The following is a 6,133-nucleotide window of genomic DNA, read 5'->3' as shown; positions in this document are numbered from 1 at the left end:
GGGGAAGGGAACACCGGGGGGCTGCTCCTGCCGCAGGCTGAGGCGTCTCGACCTCCCTGGGGTCAAAGCAAGACACGCTGGACCCCTCGTTGCAATTAAAAACAAAAAAGCCCCGCATCTCATTAAAGCTTTAATATTAAAACCATTTTAAAAAAAAGTTATTTCATGGCCTTTCATTGAACTTTGGTAAAATTTGCAATTTTGCTCCCATGAAATGATTTATTTGACTCAGCATGTTCCAATAAAAAAAAAACCAACCTAAAACTTTCCAGCCTAAAAAGGAAGCTTTTCCACTGTGACGTTCAGCTTGTTTCATACAGCAATACAAAAAGCTTGTCTCTGAACTCATTTTATTTTAGGCACAGTTTGGTTTGATTTCAACTAACCTCTTCCTGACTGGCTGCACTTCAGCTGCTGGAGAGAAATGAGTGCCTGGAGAGCCTCCTGCCCAGCTCTGGTGAGGTGTCTATGGGCAAGACACCCAGTCAGTCCCCAGACCCTGGGCCACAGACTCCTGGTGCTTCACGAGGCTGTGGGAGATGGACAGTCACTGGGGTGGGGCAGCAAACAGGCAAGCAGACACTCTTCGGCAGCCTGGCTGTCCAGGCAGGTTATGGCTCACCAGCTCCGCTCCCCATCCTGTCCAGCCTCCCAAATGGAGGCCACCAAGCTCCTGGGCCTGCCTAGGTGGGACTGTGCTGGTCAGCAGAACAGGAGGTCCCCAGTGGCAGAGCTGGTGACATCTGGTAGCAACGTGGGCAGGACAATTTTATCACACAGAGAAGCGGCAGGTAGATAACATTGCATGGGCTGCAGGTAGATAACATGACCCATCTGTGTCCCTTCTCCTCCTTACCTATCACCACCACCATCACTATGTATCAAGGCTGTGTCGTGGTTCCCCTTGTTGCATCCACACTTTTGGGTTTAAAATGGTTTGTGTGAGATGAGACCTTGGCAGGGCCAGGATTAAATGCCCAACTCTCAAGCACAAGTCACCTCACAAGCAGATGTAGTCACCAATGCAGGATGTGTGCGCTGGTTTGAAGGGGAAAGGGTAGAAAAGTGTATGAATTCGTCTACCTGGCTCTACTGGGTGGTCTACAGACAAGATAAAAGCGTAAGGTTTTTCCAGCACGGCAGACCTATCTGTGAGTTTCTGGCAGCATGGCAAGCTATTGCATTGTGAGACAGGAGTCTGGTGTGTCAGTTCTCTGTGGCACGGGCTGCTGCTAGGCTGCTGGAAGGACTGTGGGGCAGTTAAAACACTGCTTCAAATGACTTGGGATCCTGCCTGTGCAGCTCTCACAGTATCGCAGTGCTAGTATCACCCTCCCTGCTGCCCTTCTCCTCTCTTAGGAGGAAACCGGCTTTGCCACCCGCTCTGCTTTAGCATATTCCCTGAAATACAAGCTAAAACCTGTCCTGTGTGAGGACCTGAAATACTGAACCGGCTCATTTTTCCCATGACATTGGGCCCTTGTTCCATCATCTTCAGTAACCAGACGGGGGCATTGCGGGATCTACATCCACCGTGGACACACGGTCCCGTTTCTGCCGAGTTACTCAGACTGCATGAAGATAGATCATGAACCATTTTTAACCTATTCAGACTGCTCGAATGAGTTCACAGCACGTCAGTGCTTCGTGTCTTGGTGGCCATCACATTTTTCAACCGCTAGGAGGAGTCCTAAAGCCAGATTTACCGAGGTGTCCAGCCCTGGCTCTAGCTACAAGGGATTCTTTCCAAATCCTGGAGACAAGCAGGGTGGGAGGAGGGGAAGGTCCTCTTTCTGCAAGTTTCATTATGCACCTCGCCTTTTTTTGAATATCGTTTGTCTTTATTGTCTGGTGGTAATCTCTAAAAGCGGAAGCAACTTTGTCTATATTGAATGAATGGGGAAATGCTGAGAGAAGCTGTATGCTCCTTTACAGGATCCCAAAGAGATGAAACCCTTGATAGTGTCTCACCTGATTTCTCTTTCATAGTGCACTCTTCAAATGTAATCAGCTTTTGGGGCATGCTCTGCCTCCAACTGTGCATACAATGCTCACATTGAAATTAATAGAATCATGATGATACATTTGAAGTGAGAATCTGGGACAAAAAAGTTAAATTCTTGCTGGTAAAACCAATGACAAAAGTTTCTTTGGCTTTAGTTCTCATTTTAGAGGCATCTGTATGTCTAAGGCTGGAAAGAATCATTTTTACGGGTATATGTGTCTTAGCAACATCCTGAGAAATAAAAAAACATGAACTTTGGATACATTTTATACAAGGAGTTTACAAACGTGTCTTTGTGGCCTCCCTCTTAGCAGAGATTTGTTGCTATGTTTAACCCCACTGCCTCAACCCCAGTTCTACCCTGGGGGATGGGGAATTGTTTGTGATTGATGGGATCATCATAATACATGTGGACAAGGTGCTGGGCTTGAATTTGTATCAATGACCTCAGATCTGGCATTTAGTAATGCTCCTATTGTGTTTTTGATGTGTCTGTTGAATTGCTAAGAGTCCTACAGGTGATCTTTCACGTGCTTATCCTTCTGTCGTGCCAGCATGATGGGGAAATGCTGTTCCCTACATTCAGGGCACAAGGTCAAGAGCAGATTTCCACCGTGCCTAGGTGGCTGCTCATCCTCACGCCCAGGTGAGTTGCTTTGTGTCACTCAGAGAAGAGATCCAAACCTGGGCTGCTTCCAGGCAAAGACTCATGCTACTGAGCCCTCCTTCCTCTCCCTTTAATGGAGGTGGTGCCTGGATAATCACATGCCTGCAGTCCCCTGGCTTGACTCAGAGGTGACTGCAGGGGAGCTGGAGGCTGAGCCGCACCAGCTCCTGCAAGCACACATCATCTCACGCACACACAGCTGAGCTGGTGGCTCATCATTATCCGGGCAGTGATGGACACCAGTCCCAACCGACAAGTACATTGTCTAACAGGGGAGCAGGGGCTAATCACAGCACTGAGTTCCTGGCTGCTTTTCCATTTTCCTTAGGATTAACTCTTGTCATTGGATGTTGATGAGGTGAATCTAAGCAGCAAAAGATCTCAGACCTGAAGCTGTCCCAATCTCTTTGTAAGGGTGGAAGGAAGAGGGACCCAGTGGGGTGGTGGGGAGCCAGGCAGGGAGACTGTGTGCCCCCTCTTGGCTCAACTCTCCAGGGTAGTGGGCAACACAAATCCCAAGTAACTTCAGCCATGGGACATGGTACCTGCAGGTGCAGTGCCATCTTCCCCACCACTCCATGCAGTTGCTCTGACCACTGTCACAGCAGAGGGGCATTGATCCTTGACATGCTTCCATCCTTGCAAATCTCTCTGCATGCAGAGAACTGAATAACTTCTAGCATAATTAGCTTCTCCATCTGTTAAAACAGACTGAGACCCAGCAAAGCTCTCACCAACAGCTGGCTTACAGGACAGAGAAGACTAAACAGAGTAGGACAGCTCTTCTGATCTGCAGCCTTACTCAGAAGGGGCACTACTATCAAGTGTAAGTCAGTGGGGTTTACGGTCCCTCCCTGAAGGAGGATGCCCTTTCAGCTGGCACCGATCATTTGCTTAAATGGGAATCTCTGTAGGAAGGAATGAGGAGAGCCAAAACACCTGGATGCTCTCAGGGCATGAAGTAAGGGAATGCTTGGGATAGGCCTCCCTGTTCAGACTGTCCTGTCCTCCCTGGCACTGACTGAATCGTAGCCCATGCTGGCAGCTGGACTCAAGGCTCTCTGTGGACTCTCCCCCGGGCTCTGACGATTTGTCCTGTCTTGTCCTATTAGCTAGATGAAGCAAGCACAGGTTTCCCAGAACAAGCTGCATGCCTGCCACTTCTGCTATGTAAAATCAGCCAGCAGCAGCTTGCTGCAGAGGTTTCATAAGAGGGAGGAAGTCATGGGCTAGAGGCACTTGGTTGAGGGTTTCTCTGGCTGCAGCTCTGCCTGGAAGAAGTTCCTGTCCCTTGTCTTGTGAGCTGGACCAGATACGCAATCATGAACAGACAGCAGGGGGGATGAGAGTATCTTCCAGTCAAGCAGAGCGACCTTCTGTCTCTGTGGGCAGGACAGCTGAGATGCAGCTCCCTGCACCCAAATCATCCATCCTCCCATTGCACCATGGCCTCCTACTTAGCCTCCAGCTGGTACCCTGGCCAAGGGGAGGAGAAAGGCAGGAGTGGGATGTAATCCTGTCACCTTGTGCTGACAGTGAGCGTTCATCCTTTGCAGCTTCCTCTGATCATCTGTAGCACTGATTTTCCTGTTTCAGCCCTGTCCAGCTCTGCAGGTGAATTCCCGAAAGCGCTGTGAACTAACTGCGCTTCCTAAAGGTCTGAAGAATGAGGACATTATTTACTTTTGGCTGTCGATGGGCATCAAATGGTGTGAAAGAAATGTATGCCTCAGCTCCATCACTATCTGGGACCAAAATAACAGATAAAAGAAGAAAATCAGTGGGAGTTATCATTATATGGAGTTGCCATGGAAATAGCATGAGAGAACTTGGAGGAAAGCTAGCACACCATGTCTCCAGGAGGGCATAAATCCCCTGCTAGCCTCACTCTTTTTTATCACATTAACAGACAATATTTCTTGCTTTAGCAAGAGGTGGGAAAACATCAAAGCACAGTTCTGACATTTTTTTCTATCCCTTGATTTCTCTGACCAAGACCTCCCTGACCCCTCAAGAAGTAGAAATGTGAACCCTAGTGCTATTGGAAAGTTGTCCTGGAAACCATTTGATAATTTCAGTAAAATGGTAAGAGGGATATAATTTTCCCCAGAAAATATTTATTGACTTTTGTGAAATCATATGAAAAAATGAAAAAACTTTTTTTAAAATGTACTATTCTAAGACTTTCTTCAAAGAAAAATGTCATATTTCTTTAAAAGAATTTTTTTAATGCTGATTTCTAAGGAAAAGCATTACAATTTAAATGATCTCAGAGTTTTGGTGAAGTTGCTGTCTTATGCTGTGGCACCATTCTGGGAAGCCCATTTTAGTCTCCTCAGTCACTAAATCCCACTTTTAAACTGCCTCATCCCCTCTGGTCAGGACAGAACAACTGTGCCTGCTCATGCACTATATCCTGCGACTCCACAAACACAGCCCTGAGGCATGATGTTGTATGGGGGTGGCATCCTCCAGCACGTGCATCCAGTTCTCCACCTTGCGCTTCCTGGTGGGCTGCGGGTCACTCCTCTGGAGGGTAGTCCCCAGCCGGGACTATCAGTGATGGCTGTGGCAGTCTGACTCAGAGTGAACTACCATTTGGATGCTGGCATCCAGCTACTTATGAGTACAGATATGCAAGTGTGAGTGAAAAAAACCAGTTCTGTTCTCAAACAAAATCATTGTCCTCTCCTATAAGGCCTCACATTGAGTTCTGCTGCCTTATCGCTCCAATGTTGCAGTATTTTTTACTCGAATATCACCTTCCCCATCCCTAACTCCTATCTTTCCCTAGGGCTTTGTCCACTACGGGATGTGACTGAGCACCTTTAGAGATAAGAAGGACCCTCAGCCTGCAGCCAGGCTCCAGAGGGGAGAGGACAGACAGGAAAGCCTGGGGCACGGCAGCAGTAAAGCCTTCGTATTTGTGTCTGCTCCCTTTCAGCAGAGTCAGTAAGTGCGAAAGAAAAGATGCCCAGGAGCCTCCAATGAAACCTCATCTTCCTCACCCACCAGTACAAATACTTTGTCCCCGCATCAGTGCTGCAAGGGCAAGTGAGATGAAAGGAAGCAGAATAACAAGAGGGGAAGCCAAAGAGCACAGTCCCCAAATGCTCCTTTAAGAGCCAATTCAAGTTACGTCCCAGCTACTGACCCCAGTTCTGGCTCGGAGCCCCATTTCAGCAACTGAATTTCCATCACATTTGTGACTCCACTTGCAAGAGCTGGGACCTCAAGTGATATGCAACCCTGCATTTGGAAAACTCTCTCCTACAGAATAGCTAAAGCTGTGGAATTAATTTGTGTGGGGTGACAACTCTGGTCCCGGCTGCTTCTTTGGCTTAGAGTCATCACATTTGCCATGATGGCAGTAATTTCAACTTTTTCCCCTAAAGCTGTCTTAAAGAAACAAAGGAAGGGGGGGGGGGAGGGGGGAGGAGGGTCTCTTTTGATATGTGTAT

This window comes from Aptenodytes forsteri, unplaced genomic scaffold, assembly GCF_000699145.1.
Source record: "Aptenodytes forsteri isolate BGI_AS27 unplaced genomic scaffold, ASM69914v1 Scaffold284, whole genome shotgun sequence".
NCBI classification, from domain to species: Eukaryota; Metazoa; Chordata; class Aves; order Sphenisciformes; family Spheniscidae; genus Aptenodytes; species Aptenodytes forsteri.
Note: the sequence above shows the minus strand (reverse complement) of the source record.